The sequence below is a fragment of the Diadema antillarum genome, unplaced genomic scaffold (assembly GCF_040938485.1).
Source record: "Diadema antillarum isolate AM-2024a unplaced genomic scaffold, OU_Dant_1.0 seq00000452_RagTag, whole genome shotgun sequence".
In the NCBI taxonomy this organism is placed as follows: domain Eukaryota; kingdom Metazoa; phylum Echinodermata; class Echinoidea; order Diadematoida; family Diadematidae; genus Diadema; species Diadema antillarum.
In genome coordinates, this window is record NW_027271425.1 from 197,700 (window position 1) to 220,167 (window position 22,468).

The following is a 22,468-nucleotide window of genomic DNA, read 5'->3' on the forward strand; positions in this document are numbered from 1 at the left end:
TGATTTTGATCCCAATGATCGGGTAGCTTACATCATCACCACTAATTATCATTCCGTGAATGAAATGATTTAAAAAACGCAGAAGAATTCTGTGAGCCAATTTCTTCTTTTGCATTACAATATCAGAAGTCTTAATAAGAAGATTGATTAGTTGAAAATATCTTTAAATCAGGTGAAATCTGATTGTTCCGTCATTGGTGTCTCAGAGACTTGGATAAACAACTTGCCGTCCTCATTTTTTTTTTCTATTCCAGGGTACACCTTTCATTCAAATAATAGGCTAAGTAGGAAAGTGGGTGGTGTAGGTTTTTTTGTTACAGATGATTTGAAAGTCAAAATATTGAAGGATTTGAATATAATGTGTGATAGTTTGGAATGTATACTTTTATTGAAATTGAAATGTCAAAACAAAAGAATATTGTAGTTGGTGAAGTTTATGAGCCACCGTCTTCCAATTTCCAGGACTTTTTAAAAACATTTTCCGATTTGTTGTTAGCGCCTTCCCTAAATCAAAAGAATATCTTTATTATAGGGGACTTTAATTTGAATTTGCTTCATTACAACGAAAATGCCCACTGCCAAGAATTTTTAGATTTGATGTTATCCAAATACCTTATACCGTTAATCAAAAAACCTCCCCGTGTGACTGATACATCATCCACGTTGATAGACAATATATTTCCAACAATATTTCGTCTGTATCATCTGTTGTTATAGTTTCCGATATATCTGATCATTTCCCGATATATGCCAAGGTTCCTCTTGTGAAAAACAGTTTTTTTAAGACTCAAGAAGATTTTCTTTTCGTGATTTTTCTGAAGGCAACCTCGATAGACTCAGGGAGAGATTGTTGACTGCTAACTGGGAAGAAGTTTTTGCTATTGCTGATGATGTAGAAACTTCATTTAATTTTTTTTTTTTGGAAATATTTTCTATGTATTATGATGAAATGATTCCTTTACGACAATACACTCGTTCTACCTATAGAAGAGCACCAAGAATGCCTTGGATCACTAAATCCCTCCTTGAGTCTATCAATCATAAGAATAATTTATATTGTAAATACAAGAGGAATCCGAACGAAAATACGAAAAGTAAAAATGCTCGTTATCGCAATACTCTTGCAACTTCTTTGAGACTTGCTAAGAAGAGTTATTTCACGAGGCAGTTTGACCTTTACAAAAATTATACCAATAGTACGTGGAAGGTGATTAATGAAGTTCTCCGAGTTAAAGATAGATCGGAACAAGTGAAGGAAATATTTCAGCATGGTATCTTAATCCAAAATCCGGTACATGTTGCTAATGCGTTTGATAATTTCTTTGTTGATTTGGGCCCAGTCTTGCTAGTAGTATTCCAGTAACAGATAAAGAATTTCATTATTTCTTCGGTGATCCAAATCCTCAATCTGTGTTTTTAACTCCTATCCAAGACTATGAGGTGAGGGACGTAGTTCACAAGTTAAAAGCAAGAAAGAGTGTTGGACACGATGGCATTACGAATTTTGTACTGAAAAATATCATATCCGCAATACTGTCTCCTTTAACATATTAGATTTGTCCCTTGTAACTGGCACAGTACCTAGTCAAATTAAAATTGCTAAAGTTGTTCCAGTTTCTAAAAAAGGTAATAAAGAAGATGTAAGTAATTATCGTCCCAATTCTCTTTTGACCACGATTTCCAAGATTTTCGAGCATTTGATATATTCTCGCGCAATCAAGTTTTTAAATGAATGCAATATTTTTTTTGTGATTCTCAATTTGGATTAAAAACAACAACAACAACACTCTACTACTCATGCTCTGCTTGCTTTCATCGATAAAGTAGCCCACGCTATTGACGACTCATCACATACAGTTGGTATATTCCTGGACCTGTCCAAGGCCTTTGACACTATCGATTACGATATTTTGTAGTATAAATTCTCGCACTATGGGATACGTGGAAAGGCCTTGAGTTTGAGTTTATTTTATTTCACCACGGGTCACTCACTTCAGCCAATGGCTGTTCTTCTGTGAGTCCGTGAAGTAAAAACCATACAATTACAAAATACAACATTTTATACATAGTATAGGAAAGTTAAAATAACAAAACAACAACAACAAAACAAAAAACAAACACACAAACGCAAAACATACAAATCATGCATATTACATAAAGAAAACGGGAATTAAGATACTGAAAAAACAAAAGAAAATGATTGAGGCGCAATGTTACAGTTCAATGCAAACAATTACTACGTATATAATTTATCTACCTTATTTTTAAATACAGAAAGGGATACACTTTACTTTACATCATCTGATAAATTATTCCATAGTTTAGCGCCTCGATATGTTACACTACGTTTCTTAAAATTATTAGTTCTCGGGTTTGGTACATCTATTTTCATTATTCCTTTTCTCAGTATGTAAGTAGTCTGCTTAAATGGAAATAAATTACATATGATTGGTGGCATAGTCCTATTTACAATTCTATGCATTACCTACAATAACTTTTTATCACTTCTTTCAATAATAATCTAACTTTGAATTTGTCTGTATCAAATAGAATAATGCTTCACTTGAAAAACTCCATTTTACATTCATAGAAACTCTTAGTGCCCTATTCAATAATTTCTGAATTTTATCAATACGTATTTCCCCCGCGTTTCCCCAAATTATACTACAGTAATCAATCCTACTTTGAATAATAGTTTTATAAGAATCAATGCCATTTACTCTGTTATATAAGGTTGAATTCTTTTTAACAATTATAAAAGGGTTTGTAATTTCTTATGCAATGAATCGATTTGATCTGACCACTCTAAATATTTATCAATTTGCACACCCAGATACTTACAATTTGAAACACGAGTTAGAACGGTGACCTTTATCTTAATGCATGGTGGCTCCACTGAGTTGAGTTTCTTTCTTGACCCAATTAAAAGAAATTGACACTTTGTAACATTGAGAGCGAGTTTATTTGTGGTTAACCATCTATGCATTCTCACTAATTCTTCATTTAAAACGCTCGTCAATCTATTCACATCACTACAAGAGTAGTGCAGGCACACACTAAGAAAAAAAGGTTCAATAAGGGAGCTAGAAGGGTTCGAAGTCACGGAAATGGGTGCAAACTACACGATTTGCAAAAATGGTGGAACTTTGCTTCTTATAAGGTACATTTGGGGTTCGATCTTGCCACTGTCATTGACGGTGCAATATTGCGGCCCCAAATAGTCTCAAACAAAGACCTCCTATGGTGTTGCTCGACACTAAAATGCGATATTACATATCCTCGTGCTGGTTTTATGAAAATATATTTTTTGATATCCGGAAACTTAATTTTCTTTCATATTCTATAATCATTCATCGAAAGTATTTTTTTTTTCAAATTAAGTTGAGTCTGTGATGAAACGGGTCTACGAACAAACTAACGTAGAATACCTGATTGCTTGTCTGGTATTGACCAATCACATTGTACGCATAACCTAGGAGGTTTAACAGATGAAGTTCCAACTGGCTGTAATTATTCAAATGGTCGTCAGTTTTCTATTGCTGTACAAAACAATTCCACAGGTGCATTTGTGCCTTCGCTGATCGGGATTCGATGCCGCCGTCTCCCTGAGCAATCTGAAGATTCATTTTGAACGTTAACATAATTTTGGCTATGTTTTGCTTGTTTATCTATTAAATGAAATGAAATCCTACTTTAAGATAAAAGATATAAAGCAAAAGTCAATTCTGAACATAAATATCATTGTGCAAAAGTGTAAATCAGAACTGTTTCATGTGGAAGTGTTTAAACTGTACCCTGGATAGCCGGTTTTATTTTATCACTTTTCCTCATGATTCTGACAAATCAAACTGATATGAATCTTCAAATAGAATTCTTTATCAATAGATATATATGATTACTGCCCAGGCATGCCTATTCGAATAATATTCGTTTTATTTCATTTTTGCACAATTTCTGTTCATGTATCCCCGTGTCTTTAACATTCACCTAACCTATCTCTTATTGGTTGGGATGTCGAAACGTAATTACCATTAGAAAGACATATCTTCCTGTTTGTGGTTCATTCTTGCTAAGGTGCAATATTGTGCCCGTAACTAGTCTCAAAGAAAGACCTATATGGTGTTGATCGACACTTGAATACAATATTGCATACCGTCGTGGTGCTACTATGTAGTTTTTTTTTTAAAGACATCATAAAACTTGATGTTCTCCCATAATTTCATAATCATCCATCGGAGCATTTTTTAAATTAAGTTGAGTCCAAAGTCTAACATTGTTTGTTATGAATTGATGGAAACTTTAGTCTCAAAGGTTATGGACAGAGGACTGGAATGTTACATTCTAGGTGACTTCAACTTCAACACGTATGATAATAAAGAATCGAAATTTGTTAAGAGTTGGTGCACACAGTTTAACCTCAAACAGATTATTGATGATCCAACTAGAGTTACTGAGAGTAGTTCCACACTGTTAGACCTGATTCTAACAAATCGACCCAACAATGTGCATGAGAAAAGTGTTGTCATTCATGGTTTGAGGGATCACAGGTTAGTGTATGTTGTTTGTAAAAAGTTTAAGCTTAAAGCTCCATCAAGAATTATTCACACGAGAGCATACTGCCGGTTAAACGTTTCATCATTTTGTGAATCATTACTGGCTGCACATATGGAAAGTGCCGATGGAAAAGATGTTGAAGTTGAGTGGCACAGATGGAAGGCTAAATTTGTTGATATTTGTAATGAACAGTGTCCGAGGATTACTTTGAGAGTAAGGGGTCTGAAGACAAAATGGGTGACACCTGAGTACACTAGATTGTGTCATGAAAGAGATGCCCTTAGAAAAAAGGCTGAACATACAAAGGACCCACTGGATTGGAGGCTTTTCAGATGTTGTAACCATGCGGATAATTTAAGAGTAACATTGAAAAGGTCGTTTTGTCATGAACAAATAGTGCAGAATAAAAGAAACCCATCAGAACTGTGGAAGTTACTCAAGGATATTGCCCCGACTTCATCCAAGAAAGTTACCAATCCATTGAACCTAGATGTCAATTGTGTGAATGAGTATTTTACATCTATTGGTAGTCAGCTTGCTGCCAATCTTCCCTTTGGTGATCCAATGAACCTGTCATTTCAGAGGGATACTAGTCGATCTGTATTTCAATTTGACAACATATCTGAGGATTTTGTACGAAGAGAGCTGCAATCAAAACAAGTTAACAAGGCAACTGGCCTAGAGGGTGTTAGCGCACGCCTCATGAAGTTGGCGGCACCCGTTATCAGTACACATATTACTTACCTGTGTAATCTTTCACTACAAACCAGCCGTATACCAGCTGAATGGAAACAAGGTCGAGTAACTCCCATTCATAAGGGGGGAGATCAGGGCAATGTTTACAACTACCGTCCCATAACAGTTATACCGACCATTATGAAAATCATGGAAAAGGCAGTTTTTTTTTTTTTTTTTAATTCAAGTTCCATATTCCACATTCCATATTCAGGCTTCATATTCCATTTGATTTCGGAGTAAAATATGTATAACACAACATTCAATTTTAGACATAATTTCACAAATGTATAAGGACATGTGATAAAATGATGTGTAAATATGAGGAACCTACTAAAAAGCAATGCTTGTAGAATGTAGGTTCCAAAGAAACAATATAAGCGTTTAGTACAACATGCTAATTACGAAAGATGACGAAACACAAGCGAAAATCGGTATGTCGAGATAATAATAAACTCTACAGAATGTACGAAATAGTTTATGATGGTCAAGGTAAAACTCAGGGATTCAATGCTCCATAAAATTGCACTATTAGTCAAAGAAATGTGATCAAATGAAGTCAAATAAAGACACCCGAGCGAGACATCATTGAGAATAAGAACAGATATATCAAAATGGTCACAGCAAGTAACTATACATAAGATTTTAAAAAATTGGCTTTTAGATTTTGCTTAAAGGAACTTAGAGAACTTGATTGCAGCCGAACAGAATCTAACTCATTCCAGAAAGAAGGACCGGTAGAAGTAATTGTCTTAAGGGCTAGAACTGTACGAACGGGGGAAAAGTGATATGATCCACTTTGTCTTGTAGGGTAATTATGAATATCACTGTTTTTAACAAACATTGAGGAAAATAAACTAGGAAGATCGCCAATACTCAACTTATACATAAAAATTCCAACGTGATACAAATACAAATCAGAAACTTTTAGTAATTTACTGGAAACAAACAATTCATCTGTATGATCCAAAAAATGTGCACGATTTATAATCCGCAAGGCCTTTTTCTGAATCAAAAATAACGAATCGATTTTAGTCTTAGAGCAATTACCCCAGTCCAATATTCCGTAATTTAAGTAAGGTAATAATAGAGTTGAATAGAGGGAATGCAATATTGGCTTGGGGAAGAGGTACTTCAATTTGTGAATAACTCCAACGTTTTTACACAACAACTTACATAAATAATCAACATGAACCTTCCAAGAAAGATTACTATCAATATAAATACCTAAAAATTTTGTTGAATCTATTTGATTTAACTGCAAACCATTCACTAAAACTGAACCTGGAAGAAACTTTATTGTATTACTAAAAACCATATAATTAGTCTTGTTTATATTGAGCGATAATTTATTCGCCTGTATCCATTCAAATACCGGTTGCAGTTCGTTATTCACAGAATCAAGCAACACATAAGGATCTGAGTGAGAATAAAAAAGACTCGTGTCATCCGCAAATAAAAGAAAAGACAGCAGAGAGGATGAGTTGCGGAAGTCATTAATATAAAGAATAAATAAAAGAGGACCTAAGAGGGAGCCCTGTGGAACGCCACAGCAAATCGAACCTATTTCTGAGTCGTGGTTATTCACAGTAACAAACTGAGTTCTTTCGGTAAGATAACTTCTGAACCACTCCAAGGCCTTTCCACGAATGCCGTAATGATTTAATTTGTACAAAAGTATTTCGTGGTCAATTGTGTCAAAGGCCTTGGAGTAGTCCAGAAACAAGCCGACTGTATGCGACTTTGAGTCTATAGCTTTCGCAACTTTCTCTACTAATAATAATATAGCATGAGTGGTTGCATGTTTTTTCCGGAATCCGAATTGATTATCAGCTAAAATATCACATTCATTTAAGAATTTAAGTAAACGATTATAAACCACCTTCTCAAGTATTTTAGAAAAAGAAGACAGTAATGATATTGGTCGATAATTTCCCAACTCATCCTCTCTACCCTTCTTATAGATTGGTAGAACTTTGGCAATTTTCATTTGAGCGGGCACAATGCCAGTAAGTAAAGACAAATTCAAAATGTGGACTAATGGTGAAAGAATTTCATTTATAATACATTTTATGAGATGATTAGAAAATCCATCGTGACCTGCACTCTTCTTGGGGGAAAGAGAATTAATAATATCTAAGACCTCTGCTTCAAATACAGGGAGAAAAAATAAAGACTGAGGATTGGAATTTAGTAGATATGAGTGGAAAGGTCTGTGTGCAGACGAAATGTTGCGTGCCAAATTTGGACCAATGTTAACAAAAAAAGAATTAAATGCTTCCGCAATTTCTCCATCATCTATTATATTATTGCCTTCATAGACAATCTTATCAATTACACTTTTATTTTCATGTTTATGAATTACATTATTAATTATACACCAAGTAGATTTTACATCTGACTTATGCTGTTCAAACAAAGAACAAAAATAATCCTTTTTCGCTTTACGTAACAGAGCTGTAAGGGTATTTCGATACTGGGTGTACTTTGATTTATTCAAAGCTGTGTTATGTGATTTATATCTGTAAAACAGAGTATTTTTCTTGTTTATGGATCTAAGTAAGGCTTTAGTTATCCAAGGTGAACGTGAAACTGTTTTATAATTTCCTCTTTGATTTCTCAATGGAAAATGTGAGTGAAATAAGGGTAACAAAGTGTTCATAAATCTATCATACGCATCATTCGGGTCAGTGGAATCAAAAACTTCATTCCATTCCATTGAGGATAAACTATGTTTAAACAGCTGAATATTATAATCAGTTAACATGCAGCTTCATGATTATCAGTTAACATGCAGCTTCATGATTATTTGTCAGATAATCATGTCTTAACCCCTCACCAATCTGGATTTAGAAAAGGTTATTCCACCAACACTGTTCTTGCGTATTTGAGAAATAACTCGTTGAGCAACATGGATAGAGGTATGCTGACTGGAATGGTATTTCTTGACATAAGAAAAGCATTTGACTCTGTCGATCATACACTGTTATTGGATAAGTTACAAATGTATGGCATAAAGGATCAAGCCTTATCCTGGTTCATCTCTTACCTTTGTAACAGGACACAATGTACATCCTTTGCTGGTAAAACGCCTGATGTGCTGATGTTAAAATCAGGAGTCCCCCAAGGATCGATATTGGGGCCTCTTCTTTTTTCTTATGAACGATCTTCCGTCTGTCATTGACCCCGGTAAAATAATCATGTATGCTGATGACATTGCTCTTATGTACTGTGCTTCCAATCCAAGGGACATTGAAACATGTCTTAAGCATGATCTGAATCGCGTGAGAATGTGGTTAGAAAGAAACCACCTCACCCTGAATACCGAAAAAACATGTTTCATGATGTTTGGAACACCACAAAAATTATCAAAATTGCAACACCCACCAATCAAAATTAATGTGTTTGATGTATCAATAAACCAGGCTAACAGTGTTAAATATTTGGGAGTCTGGCTGGACCAGCACATGACTTGGCAGGACCATGTAAAGTAAATCTCAAGCAAAATTGGTTCTAGGCTAGCCCTATTGCGCAGAGTCAGAAAGTACCTTACCACAGATAGTGCCAAACTGCATGAAGCAACTGCAGTAAAGGAACAAAAGATATCCTGATTAAGCACCATAAGCAGATGGCAAGAATTGTCCTTAAAACAAACATGCTCACTTCTACTTCCGAAATGTTCCGTACCTTGAAATGGATTGACATGGAAAAAAGATGGGAGTTCCAGAAAAGCAAACTATTGTTTGATATCATGAATGACAGCGCACCCTCTTACTTGTGTGACATAATCACATTGTCCACCCGCACTCATGGATATCGAACACGAAGTTCGGAGAATTTTGGTGTTATCATTCCAAGAGTTATAAGAACAGAATGTGGTAAACGATCCTTTTCAGTTGACGGTGCTCTACTATGGAATAGCCTGCCACCCCAAGTGCGAAATGCCCAAAGTAAGAACGCTTTTTGTTCACAGTATTTGAAATGGTGTTTTCGGTAATAAGTTTATCAATTTTTTTTTTCTCGCGGGATGTTGATTTATTTTGTAGCGGAGGGTAGAAGAAGAAGCAGATTGTATGATGTTGTTTGATATTGTATGATGATTAATGTTGAGTATAATTGATTTTTGTTGTTAGGAATGAATGATGAATATTGAAGTGCAGAATAGTATAATGTATAAGTGAATGAAGAGTTTAGTGAAGAGAATAGTTTTTGATTTGGTAAATTGATAGAAAACAAATTTAATGGTTGTATTATTATTTTTTTTTCTTAGGCACGTATATTTTGATATATATGATATATCTATATTTATTATAGGGGAGCATTTTTTTTTATAAACTCAGACAGTAAGTTGGATTTTTTTCCATCCCGGTTGCAGGCTGCTACATTTAGTCTCATTCTTCATTTTCCCAATGTTATGAACAGTTCTGTTCTGTTTGATGTACTATTCGGAGTTATGTTAATGTTATTTGTTGTGATTGTTACCTTATATGTATGTGTTTACAGGGCCCCCTGGAAAACAGTACTTGATTACTGACGGGGCCACCCTGTATAAATAAAACGAAATAATAATAATAATAAAATAGTAATAAGTCCTTGATGAAAGGGTCTGCGAACAAGCCAACGAAGAATGCCTGACTGCTCGTCTGGTATTGACCAATCAAAATGGAATATGTCACAGCATTCCCTGCATGCTTACTGTGCGATGATGGAGTCAAACCCTACTACACGCTAAAGATTTTCGTTGCGATTCGATCTCGGGACAGCAAAAAAAAAATAAAGTCAATATTTTTTCAAGGCCCTAAAATCTGGAATTCCATCCACTCTGATGTGAAATGTAAGAAAACGGTACAAAGTTTTAAGAAAGCTTTCAAGCGTATTTTACTTGAAAGGTATTCTGGAAGTTACCAATATCATTTTACGAATTTATAAGAGACTAGCAAGATAGGGTGTGTTTGTGAAAATGGCATCTTGTGTATTGTTCAAGTTCAAGTTCAAGTTCGAATTTATTCGTTTTTCCACAAAAAGTCATATAAACATAAATCTCACTTTCTTGAGTGACAGAAACAATGCATGTAAATTCGTACAAAGAAAACAACAATAATGGGAAAAACTAACAGTATCAATACATTGCAATTGTTGCAGAGGTAACGAAAATGAAAGAATTGTCAATATGCACTGTGTGAAAAAACGGAGGGACCCACTAAAAAGACAATGCTTGTAGAGTGTGGGCCCCTCTTGTATTAAAAACTCGATGCAAAATTTGACTGAATATAGCAACAAAGCAGCACGAAAAGTTTGGCATAAAAAGTTTAGCAGCCCACTAAGAGACAGACGGACAAACAGTTACACACAAAACAATAACAAACAAAATAATGAGCATGAGACAAGACTGGGACAGCAACAAGACTACTTATAGGGAAGAAAACTGACTTGACGACACGACAGGAAACAAGACTATAGCGCGACGAAGAGGTAACAAAATAGACAGGAATATGCAACAGAGACAACGATCCTCGGAGGTTTGAGGAAGAAAGGGAAGAAGAAGAAAAGAAGAATATACAACAAACCCTTCAACTGCGAGGTATAAGTTAAAGAAGATCTTATCATAATCAAAGCTAAGGCAAAAGTAACAATAATAAAAAGAACGGCAATAAAGATTTTGCGGACGGGTAACAAAATAAGCCTATGAACTAATCTGATTCAGGGGGTCGTCATTATAGGATTGCAAAAGAAAAAACTTCAATCTCCTTTTAAAGGAGTATATACAAGGAGCAGATTTTATATCGTGGTTCAGGGAATTCCAATAGTTAGGTCCAGTGTAAATAAATGTATTCTTTGCTAGAATCGTTCGAAGAAGTGGTAAATGAAACTCGTTAGAGCGTCGGGTGGGGTAATTATGGAATGAATGATTTTTTTGGAACATAGAACCAAAGATAGGTGGCAGTAAACTGTTATCATACATATACATAAATTGGCCTAAGTTGTATAAAAATAATTCGTTAATTTTTAGTAGCTTATTACAGTTAAACAATACATTTGTATGTGAACGAGTGGGAGAATTGGAAATGATACGGAGGGCTTTCTTTTGCAGTAATAACACTCTATTCAGCAGCGTCTGATGTGTATTGCCCCAAGCTAAAATTCCATAATGAAGGTAAGGGAGTATCAAAGAGGAGTATAACACAAGTAATGCCTTTTCAGGAATATAAAATTTTAGTCTGTTCATAACACCTATATTACGAGAAATGATTTTGCAAATATGATCAATATGTATTTTCCAAGAAAGTTTATTATCTACAAAAATACCAAGAAATTTGAAATATGACACACTTTCTAAATTACAATCATCCAGAACTATTTCTGAATTCAAAGAATCAACAGTATTGCTGAAAAGCATATATTTTGTTTTCTGAACATTCAATGACAACTTGTTAGCTCTGACCCAGTTGGTCACTTTTTTCAATTCTGTATTAACTTGTTGAACAAGAACATCGATATCGTTATGGGCGAGAAAAACACTGGTGTCATCAGCATAGTGTATAAAGGAAAGTACCTCTGAAACAGAGGAAAAATCATTGATATATACATGTATTATGAACAGCAGCGGCCCTCAAAGACTTCCCTGTGGAACATCACACTTTACATCTCTTATAACTGAATCATTATCTTTAATTGAAGCAAACTGTTTTCTGTCAGCTAAATAAGTCTTGAACCACTCCAAGGCCTTCCCACGTATTCCGCAGTGCGACAACTTGTGGAGTAAAATGTTGTGATTAATTGTATCGAAGGCCTTGGAGAAGTCCAAGAATATACTAATTAAATGAGAATGATTGTCAGTTGCATTAACGACTTTATCAATAAAATGAAGAACTGCATGGATGGTACTATGTTTTTCTCGGAAACCAAACTGGGAATTTGTGAATATTTTGTGCACATTTAAAAATTTGGTAATTCTGGTGTGTATTATTCTTTCTAAAACTTTCGAAAATGAAGATAATAAAGAGATTGGACGGTAATTACTGACATCCAGATTATTACCTTTTTTAAATATTGGAATTACTTTAGCCAATTTCAGTTTATCAGGAAACATACCATTAGAAATTGACAGATTAAAAATGTGAGCCAAGGGATCTGCAACTGATGATATAACACCCTTAAGGATACAATTATCTATATCATCATAACCGGAGCTACGTTTGTTTTTTTAAAGAGGATACAACATCGATAATCTCATATCTATTTGTTGGAGTTAAAAAATAGAGTTGGGGTTACACTGGCCTAAGAATTCAGTAAAATTCTGTTCTGTAGCCGGAATACCATGAGCAAGCGTTTCACCTATTTTTGAAAAATAAGAATTAAAAACATTTGCAATATCAACAGGGTCATCAATCTTCATCATCCCACTTTATTTCATCTATTTCTACTTTTTTGTTTGGAATATTCATTGCCTGCTTAAAACTTTCCAGGTATTTTTAATATCAAACTTAAATTTCGACAACTGCTGAGAATAATACCTTTTCTTTTCCAAACGTAAAATCCTAGTTAATGTGTTTTTATATAATGTATATTTGTTCTTTGATCGTTCAGTTTTTTCCATTTTATATTTATGATACAATCGATTTTCTCTATTAATTGAACGAAGAATTGATTTTGAAATCCACGGTAACCTAGGCGTCTTTTTATAATCCATTTTACTTTTTTGCTTTGGAATAATATCATCCAAACGAAAATTAAATGTTTCCATAAAATTATCAAAAGACAGATTAACATCATTAATTTCATAAACTCGTGACCAATCAGCATTATCAAGAGCGGCATCAAAACTGGCTTACTTTTCACATGAGACTCTTCGTTTGCATAAAGGAGCCGAAGGTTTAGCATCATTAGCCAAAGTTTTCAAAGTAAAATGAGTCATGATTGGGAAATGGTCGGTCACATCTGAGAGAATTATAAAAGAATCGGGAAGAGGTAAGATATTGCAAAACAGATTGTCAATTAAAGTAATTGACAAATTGTTAATGTGCTGGTGTATGTTTTTGTCTGTGTATTCATGTGTGTGTATGTGTGAGTGTGTGTCTGTGTGCCAACGTTTTTCTCTGTATTTACGCTGCATTTACTTTTCCGGGGTTAGTTTTAAATAAGACCCATTGCCTTCTCACTCACCCCTTCATTTGATATCTTTGGTTGTTTGTTTGCGTTGTTTGTTTGTTTGTCACATTGTCATGTTATACTTGTCATACCATTGTCACATTCTATGTATGCATGTTTTATTAAGTGAAAATAAATAAAATGATAAAATGAAATCAATTAGAGAGTAAAATCGCGGATATATATGGGTGCAAACTACACGATTTATTTTCAAGGGTTGATTTTATTTCCCTTTTATTTTGGTCTCTTGTAAGGTACATTTAACATTTTTCCCAAGCTATATTATGGTGCAATGTTGTAGCATTAACAAGTTTCGAACAAAAATCTCCTACCCCTAACACCGTGCCCTGCGTGCTTGCTCTGTGAGGCCAGGGATCTGCCGCGCAGATAGGAAGTCAATTGTCTCGTGTCTCATTGCATAATCACTAGCCACTTTCAAAGGAAGATATATCTTTGTGATGGTAATTACTTTTCGCTGTCCCTTCTTATAAAAGGTAGGTGGTATAGACATGAGGATGCGCGAATAGAAATTGAGCAAAAAATGCTGAAATAAAGATGAAAAATACTCCACTGGTCATACCCGGTCACTAATCTGATATATCTATCAATAAAGAATCATACTTGAAGATTATTACATTAGTTTCATTTGTGGAAACTAAGTGGAAAAGTGATAAAACCAGCTTTCCAGGATGGTACAGTTTTAAACATTTTCACATGATACAGCTCTGATTTACACTTCTGCGCAAATTTCTGGACGGAATTGTCTTTTGTTTTACATGCTTTATCATTGATTGAAATTTCATTCCATTTAATAAATAGATAAGCAAAATATGGCCAACATTATGATAACGTTCAAAATTAATCTTCATGTTGCTCAGCAAGATGGCGGCAAGGAACATCGATCATCAAAGGCACAAGTGCACCTGTGGAATTCCTTTGTACATCTATAGAAATCTGACAACTGTTTGAATAATATTATTACAGCCAGTTGGAACTCCATGTATAAAACCTCCTTGGAGACACACTACGCTGCCATTTCTTTCTGGTGACGACAACACATGCACACACACACACACACACACACACACACACACACACACAGTGCAAAAAGGGTACTTTATGAGGGAGACAAGCTCGGGATAACTGTGTAAACTACGCGATTGGGATAAGCAAGGAGGTTTCAGAAATGGAGTTCCAACTGGCTGTAAACATTCAAACAGCTGTCAGTTTTCTTTTGATGTACAAAAGAATTCCACATGTGCATTTGTGGAATTTTTATTCGCACATCCCTGTTTCTGTACCTTTATGTACCGCTCATGTTTAATAAGAAGGGACAGCGAAAAGTAATCACCATCAAAAAGACATATCTTCCATTGATTACGTGAAAGAACAAACGTTGAACTACATATCGCAGATTTTCGTCGGTTGTGGCTCGCTTTCTCGAAAGCAATACCTTCAGGGTATAAGAAGTGTGTTAACAACGTGATTTAGGGATGAGGGTGCACCTTCGTTTCTTGTAAAGGTATACTTTAGGTTCAATCTAGCTAGGGTGCAATATTTCACCCTTTGTTTGTCTGAAACGAAGACCTTCGTGGGTCATGATCGACTCTGAAGCCAATACTGTTTATCGATCGTTGTGCTGCTGCATTCTACAATCGTACAGGTGTTTCAAAAAACATTTCCCACTTTTGATCATTAATAGTTCAAAAAGTATTAATTCGATAAAACTGTCATTGATATGAGTAATAGCTGAATAGTGTATAATTTTGCTGAAGGTAATTTGAGTGTGAAAGCATAAATCAGTTTCATTAAATCTAAGAATGATTTTGAAGTAAGGTTTCAGATTTTGGTCAAATTTTCACCCTCTGTACAAAAATTGAACTTTGCACTGGAACCAATGATGTGTATGTGAGTGTGTGCTGACAATGGCCCTGAACAATGGACATGCCTGAACCATGTGTTGACTAGGCGTCAGTCTCGCGCTCCCAGGCACATGAATGCTTAATCAATAATTCATGTGGATTGCCCTGGGCACTGCTAGTCTAGATTCATGCACGGTAAAGGGTAAAATGTATGCACATGAAAAAAGTAATCACATGTTTCCATGTGCTTGCAAACGCCACATTTCAGAATGAATAAAGACTAGCTGTGATAGTGGAATTTCTCATGAATATATAATAAAGCATTCAAACCCTGGCCATTGTTCAGGACCATTGTCAGTGTGTTAACCACATACTCCCATACACACTCATTGACCCCTGTGCAAAGTGAAAGTTTTATACAGAGGGTTCGAAATAGAGCAAAATCTGGAACCTAACTGAAATTGATCATGGATTTCATGAAACTGATTTATGCTTTCATATTTAAACCACCTCCGAGAAAATTGTACACTATACAGCTATTACTCATATCAGTTAGGCGTTTTCACATCAGCCCGATGTTTCGAAATAGCGCGCTATTTTCTGACTTGGGAAATTTTCCCGATAGCGAAATAAGCCAGTTCGGAGTTAGCTCATGGGCACATTGGTCCGAATGACCTTTCTTTTTTCTCAGTCGGTTAAGGGGCTCTTCACTCGTTTTCAGAGCGACATAATGCATAAGCTTTACGCAACGATTTATGGTATTCATCAATCCTGCTTAAACAAAGAATGAACTCGCATAGACCAGATGGCCAAAATGATCCGTCAATTAACACTTGGGAAAGCATCCATTTCATTATCTTACATTGAATGTAAGAACAACCTCTTTCTATCGATATTGCCAAATACCACTTTTGCTATCAGGTGGATGTGCTGGCAAGCAGCATTTATAAGGATTACATGAATAATCATTATACATGATAATACATCACAGACGCTTATCCCAGTGACTTTAAAAACCAACGTGCCTGTTGGTCCGAATGACCTTTTTTCTGCTCATGCGCAGAGTGGAACTCCGAACTGGCTTATAGCGCGCTATTTGATAATGTGAACACAAATTAACGCGCTAATTGTATCGCTCTGATCGAGAAAATTTCTCGAGTCCAACTCGGGAAATTTCTCAAATAGCGGGATAGTAGCGCGCTATTTGATAATGTGAAAACGACTCGAGAAATTAGCGCGATGCATCCCATTATGCCTAGCGTGTGTGACCCGATCGATCGAGGCAAACTGCACACAAATCACGAGGAATTTTTGAGAGGGCACACAAATTACTTATGCTGTTTGCACATACTTAGCTGTCGAAATAGCCCGACAAAAATTCGGGCTGATTCTCTTTGGGCTGATGTGAATAAGAAATTAAAAAGAGCGCGCTAACTAGCAATCGCGAAAAATTTCTCGAGCTTGGATTTTTATAGGGCTAGGCTGATGTGAAAACGCCTAGTGACAGTGTTATCTGATATATATAGTGTAAACGACCTATTACTGTTAAGTACCTTCGAAATTTTATTCAGTCATCATTTATTCATGCCAAAATCTCTTTCAGATCCTGGCAGGACTAAATCCCACAATCTTCACTATGTGAGAAATGCTGCGCACTAGTGACATCACTAGCTATGTTCAGACGAGGGCAGTTTTGGCCGGAGTAACTTCTTCATAGGAAGGGTCGGAGGAAGCTTGGTCGGAGTAACTTCGGAGGAGAGGTCGGAGTAGTGCCCGTCTGAACAAGGTCGTGGTAACTTCCTTCGGTCGGAGGAACTTACCACGACCTCTTCCTCCGAACAAGATACTCCTGAGTTTTCTCAGGAGTATCTCGCTACCACGACTAGCCGGTCGGAGTAAATTGCCCGTGCGGACAAGCCCTCGGAGTATCTCTGAACTTACATACCTTACGACCTAGGTAAAACTTCCGGGGTCAAATCGCAATGTTGACATTTTGCGAGTACACGTGCGCGTGTAGTGCAATTCTAACCTGGGCCCCGTTTTATCAAAAGATAAAATCGATTTTAAATTTTCTGACCACACAGGATGCCATAGACTTACAGCTGGGATCAACTATAAAATCAATTTTAACTCTTCATAAAACAGGGCCCTAGTCGATCGCGACGAAGAAGCTAGCGCTCAGAAATTTCTATCAACAAGAATGGAGAAGACAAATGCCGCTGGTAAAAAAACAAACAAACAATGGTATGGTCGAGGTGCGCGGCGCTACCACTTCCGGAAGTTACACCGACCCTCCACGGTGATCATCGCGAAGGCCATGGTAAAGTGGTCGGAGTTTCTTCCCACGACCATCGTGTGGACACAGGGTCGTGGTAAGATAAGCATAAATTTGAATTCTAATTGCTGCGCCATAGAATTTTACTCCGACTAGAAATACGTCTGAACATGGCTATAATTGGGTGGATGGTTGTGAAATCTGCCCGAATTCCTGTATACAATCGTGTCTGCCTTCGCTACAATGTTTGCGGCCTTCTATGCTTTGTGGCTTTGAGTATCCCAGGCAAGGCAGAAACAATCGATGCATTCTTCAGCAGTACATAGCGAGCCTTGATCTGAACAGGCAACTATCACAACCAAAAAAACTACGGCATTTCATTAAAAATATTGTTCAATAAATGTCTTGATAGTTTACCAGCCTAAAGTTTTCATGGTGTATACTTTTTTTCATGACTCGCCAGAGAAATGATGTTTTTCAGGTTGTCCATCCGTCCGTACATCAGTCTGTAATCGATTATGGCAACATTGTATCATGAAGGGAAATGAAACGAAAATATACAAGTGGACAAGTTAATGCAGGAAGATTACTTTAGCAGTTGAACACATCATGACAAATTGAAGAATATCGGAAAATCCGTTGAAGAGCTATATATATATATATATATATATATATATATATGTAGAGAGAGAGAGAGAGAGAGAGAGAGAGTTTCAGTGCCGCCATTACTAGATGAGAAAGCTACATCTTTGACGTCAACCATGGAAAATGATATAAAGAAATGTAAAGAAAATAGACATAGTTTCACTTTTCTAGCATTACAAAAGGAGCACTTGACTTACTTTTTGCAGAAGGGGGGGGGGGTAATATTACCCTTAACATTATGGCAACGACAAATAAGTCGAGGTAATTTGTACTTTTCATTAAGAATCAGATTTTATGGAATTCCCTTGATATTTTCTTCATATGCGTTTCCATACATGAAAGTGACGCTGAAACTTTAAAAATGCATAACTTGCACTGGATCATATGTGCACTTATGTGTTCTCATGATATTGCTCCAATCCACGTGTACATTTGGGTTTCATTCCCCTTTAAGTACTGTTTGAGGTATCCAAATGAAACTTTGCATATGTACGTACGATTGGACGAAGTTGCTTGGTCAACTTGAGATTACTGGGCAATATTGCGCCTCTAAAGGAGCAGGCAGTGACACTGAATGGCTCCTTTAAAGAAGCAATTTTGCAGCAGCGATGGATTAAATAAGGACCACATAGGTGCAACATTATACCTATAAGGCACAAAATTGCACCCTCAAGAGAGGGTACAATCTTGGATCTCTTGTGCTTCTTTGCACCCTCACGAAACGGTGTAAAGTTGCACCAAAAGTAAAGGCAAGAAAGGTTTCAAAGTTGCGCCGAAAGGTAAAGGGTTCGAGATCGCACCCTCAAGAAAGGTGCAACTTAGCACCACTTTAGTGTGGGTGGAAAGATGCACCCAAGGGAACAACTTTGCACCCTCAATAAAGGGTTCAACTTTGCACCCTCTCTGGAGGTGCAAAGGTGCACCCACAGGGTGCAAGATTATACCCTTGCGCATGGTGCCACTTTTGCACCCATTTCTTGAGGGTGCGAAATAACACCCATATAGCGAGCCACCAGTGTGACATCACTTTGCACCCTTAAAAGGTGCAAGAGTAAACCATTTTTTTTCTTAGTGTGCAGGTATCATCTGCGTATAATGAAACCTTGCATTTCTTTACAGATAAAGGCAAATCGTTTATGTATAGAACAAAAAGTAAAGGGCCCAGATTTGACCCCTGTGGTATTCCACATGTGATTGTCCGTGGACTAGACTGTACACCGTTGATAATAGAGCATTGTGTGCGATTGGTAAGATAGCTTCGGAACCATTCAACAACAACATCACTGATACCATACATACGTGGTTTCTTCAGGAGGATACCATGGTCTACCGTATCAAAAGCCTTCTTTAAATCCAAGATTACTATCCCAACAATGTTGCCTTTGTCCAGAAAATATTATTATCAAGCCTTGGACTGGTTAAGGAGCTACCTAACCAACAGGAAACAGTTTGTCAATATCAGCGGCTTTAGTTCCAGTTTGAAAACACTATCTTGCGGGGTCCCTCAACGATCTCTCTTAGGCCCACTTTTGTTTATTCTTTACATAAATAATTTCAAAAATTCATCTAATGTTTTATCCTTCCTTCTTTTTGCCGATGATTCTAGTATCTTCTTGTCACATCTAAACCCAACAACCCTTTTAGATGTAGTGAACAGAGAGTTAAAGTCGGTTCAAATGTGGATTCAAGCAAACAAGTTGTCTCTCAGTGTAAACAAAACCATTTCTATGCTATTTAGAAATTCTGTTACCCACTTGCCTACCGATATAGAAATGAATAATGACTGTTTGATTCAAGTTGAATCGTCTAAATTTTTAGGTCTTCATATTAACCATGAATTATCATGGAAATATCACTTAGTTTACTTATCTAAGATGCTTTCAAGAAATACTGGGATTTTAAATAAGCTCAAACATTTTTTCCCAAGTTTATTGTGAAAAATTTATATTCAACGCTTATTTTCCCTATCTCAGTTATGGTATACTTGCCTGGGGGGAATTGTGCAAAATCACACATTGATAACATTTTCAAAATACAAAAACGGGTTATTCGTTCAGTCAATCTAGCTGATTTTTATTGCCACCTTATTGCCTCCTTCAATAGGCTGAAGATTCTTGCAGACTGTACTATTTACATTATAATACAGTTTATCCACAGATATTTGCAAGTACATAACAAATTTGAAGAAAATAGCTAGCCACTGTGATCAACCGTTAGTCGGTTACGGAATGATCCAACAGATGGCGCTGAAACAATTTCTGCCGACAGGGAATTCCAGCTCCTTACAGTTCTTGGAAAGAACGATTGACGATGCGATTCAGTTCTTGAGTATGGTACCTGATAGGAATGTGGTTGCGTGGCTCTCGTCAACTGAGTAACCTGTTTGATGCTATAGTCCTGCATGTGCTGAAAGATGGGTAAGATTATTGTGTATTTTGTACATCATAATTAGCCTGTCATTTTCTCTTCGCTGTTCCAGAGTGGTCCAATCAAGTTCTTGCAGCATTTTGGTGACACTTGAGGTGTTATGGTAGCGATTCAAAGTAAATCTCGCAGCTCTTCTCTGGACCATTTCCACTTTGCGGATGAGGTTCTTGGAAGATGGGTCCCAAACTGTGGAAGCATACTCTACAATTGGTCGAACCAACGTTTTGTAAGCTGTGGCTTTAACATCAGAAGATTTTATGCGAAGATTGCATCTTAGAAATGCAAGGACGTTATTGGCTTTATTGACACATAAATATGAATATGAATATGAATATAAATATATATATGTATATATACATATATATATATATTTATTTATTTATTTATATTCATATTTATATTTATGCATATGTTTCAGAAAAACTATGCAGTTCATGCTTACCTCACAAGACAAAAAAAATTAATTTCACCTTCCACGTACTCGCACACTCTTTGCTCAAAAAACAATTGTTTTTACCGGACCCAAATTCTGGAATGATCTTCCCGCAGATTTAATCAAATGTTCTAATATATTCATATTTAAACAAAAATTAAAATCAATGTTACTTAATGAGTATAACTTGCCTGATCAGAATTTTTTTAACCTGTTATTTGCATTATCCTTTTTCAATGCATGGCGGATCAACCTGCAGTGTGCGATTGCTTTACCTCTGTTTCCAGCGTTTATGCTCCCATAATATAACCACTACACTAGTATTTACATTTTGAACTCGTTATGAACTTGATTCTAGACATGTGCTCGTATACTTATGTATCTATATGCTAATTTTTCACTCAGTTCGTATTCTTGAGTCTTGTCTTTTCCTTTTCTTTTACTTCTTACCTTCGTACCTTGCTCTTTTAGCTTTCATATAGTTTCGTCATTAGTACTTTGTGTCCTATCTCCATTGCATATAACAAATTTACATTGGTATTTACATCTCCTGGAACCTGCGTTTACAAGCTTTGCTTTTGCGGTTCCATCATATTTCACATATTATAGAGAATTGTCTTATGTACATAAATTGTATGCTGACACGCTTTCTATTCATATGACCCGCTTTATGTCATATTTTGTATCTTGCTTGTTTGTGTGTGTGTTTTGTTTTTTTTACTATAGATGTCAAGTGAAATATGAAAATAAACGTGCTGGCACAGTTCACTGTGTCTCAAGTGTAAGACCAGTGCAGCTTCACTTATTCAATTCAATTCAATTTACGTTTTTGCAATTATTACAAATATGTTCTGCTTATACATTGTATTGATGGATGGATATGAAAATAAATTTGAACCTGAATTTCAACTTTAGCATCACTCATTTCTTCCTTATGCCACTATGGGGTCATCCTATATAATCAAGCACTTTTTTTTTCTCTTTCGCCCATACAGGCATTTATTTCAACAAACATTTATGCATTTCAACCAAAAAATGTTAAAGCATTGACAAGAATACACTCAATTTTGTCCAGAACACCTGATCACGCGCTATTTATACATGGCCCTGTTCATCCTGCCGGTCTCGTGGGCCTTCTATGCCTAGTGTCGGTCTCGTGAGCCCCTTTTGCGTAGTCTTGGTCTCGTAAGCCTTTTTTTTCTTTTTGCGTATAGTGTCGAACTCATAATGGTTTTATTTGCCTAGTGTCGAACTCATGGGCTGTATAACTCGTGGGCCTATTTTACTTGATGTGGAACTCGTGGGCTGTATAACTAGTTGGCTGTATGACCTGTGGGCGGTATGACTCGTGGGCTGTCACTGTTAATAAACCGCCTGAACATTGGTTTA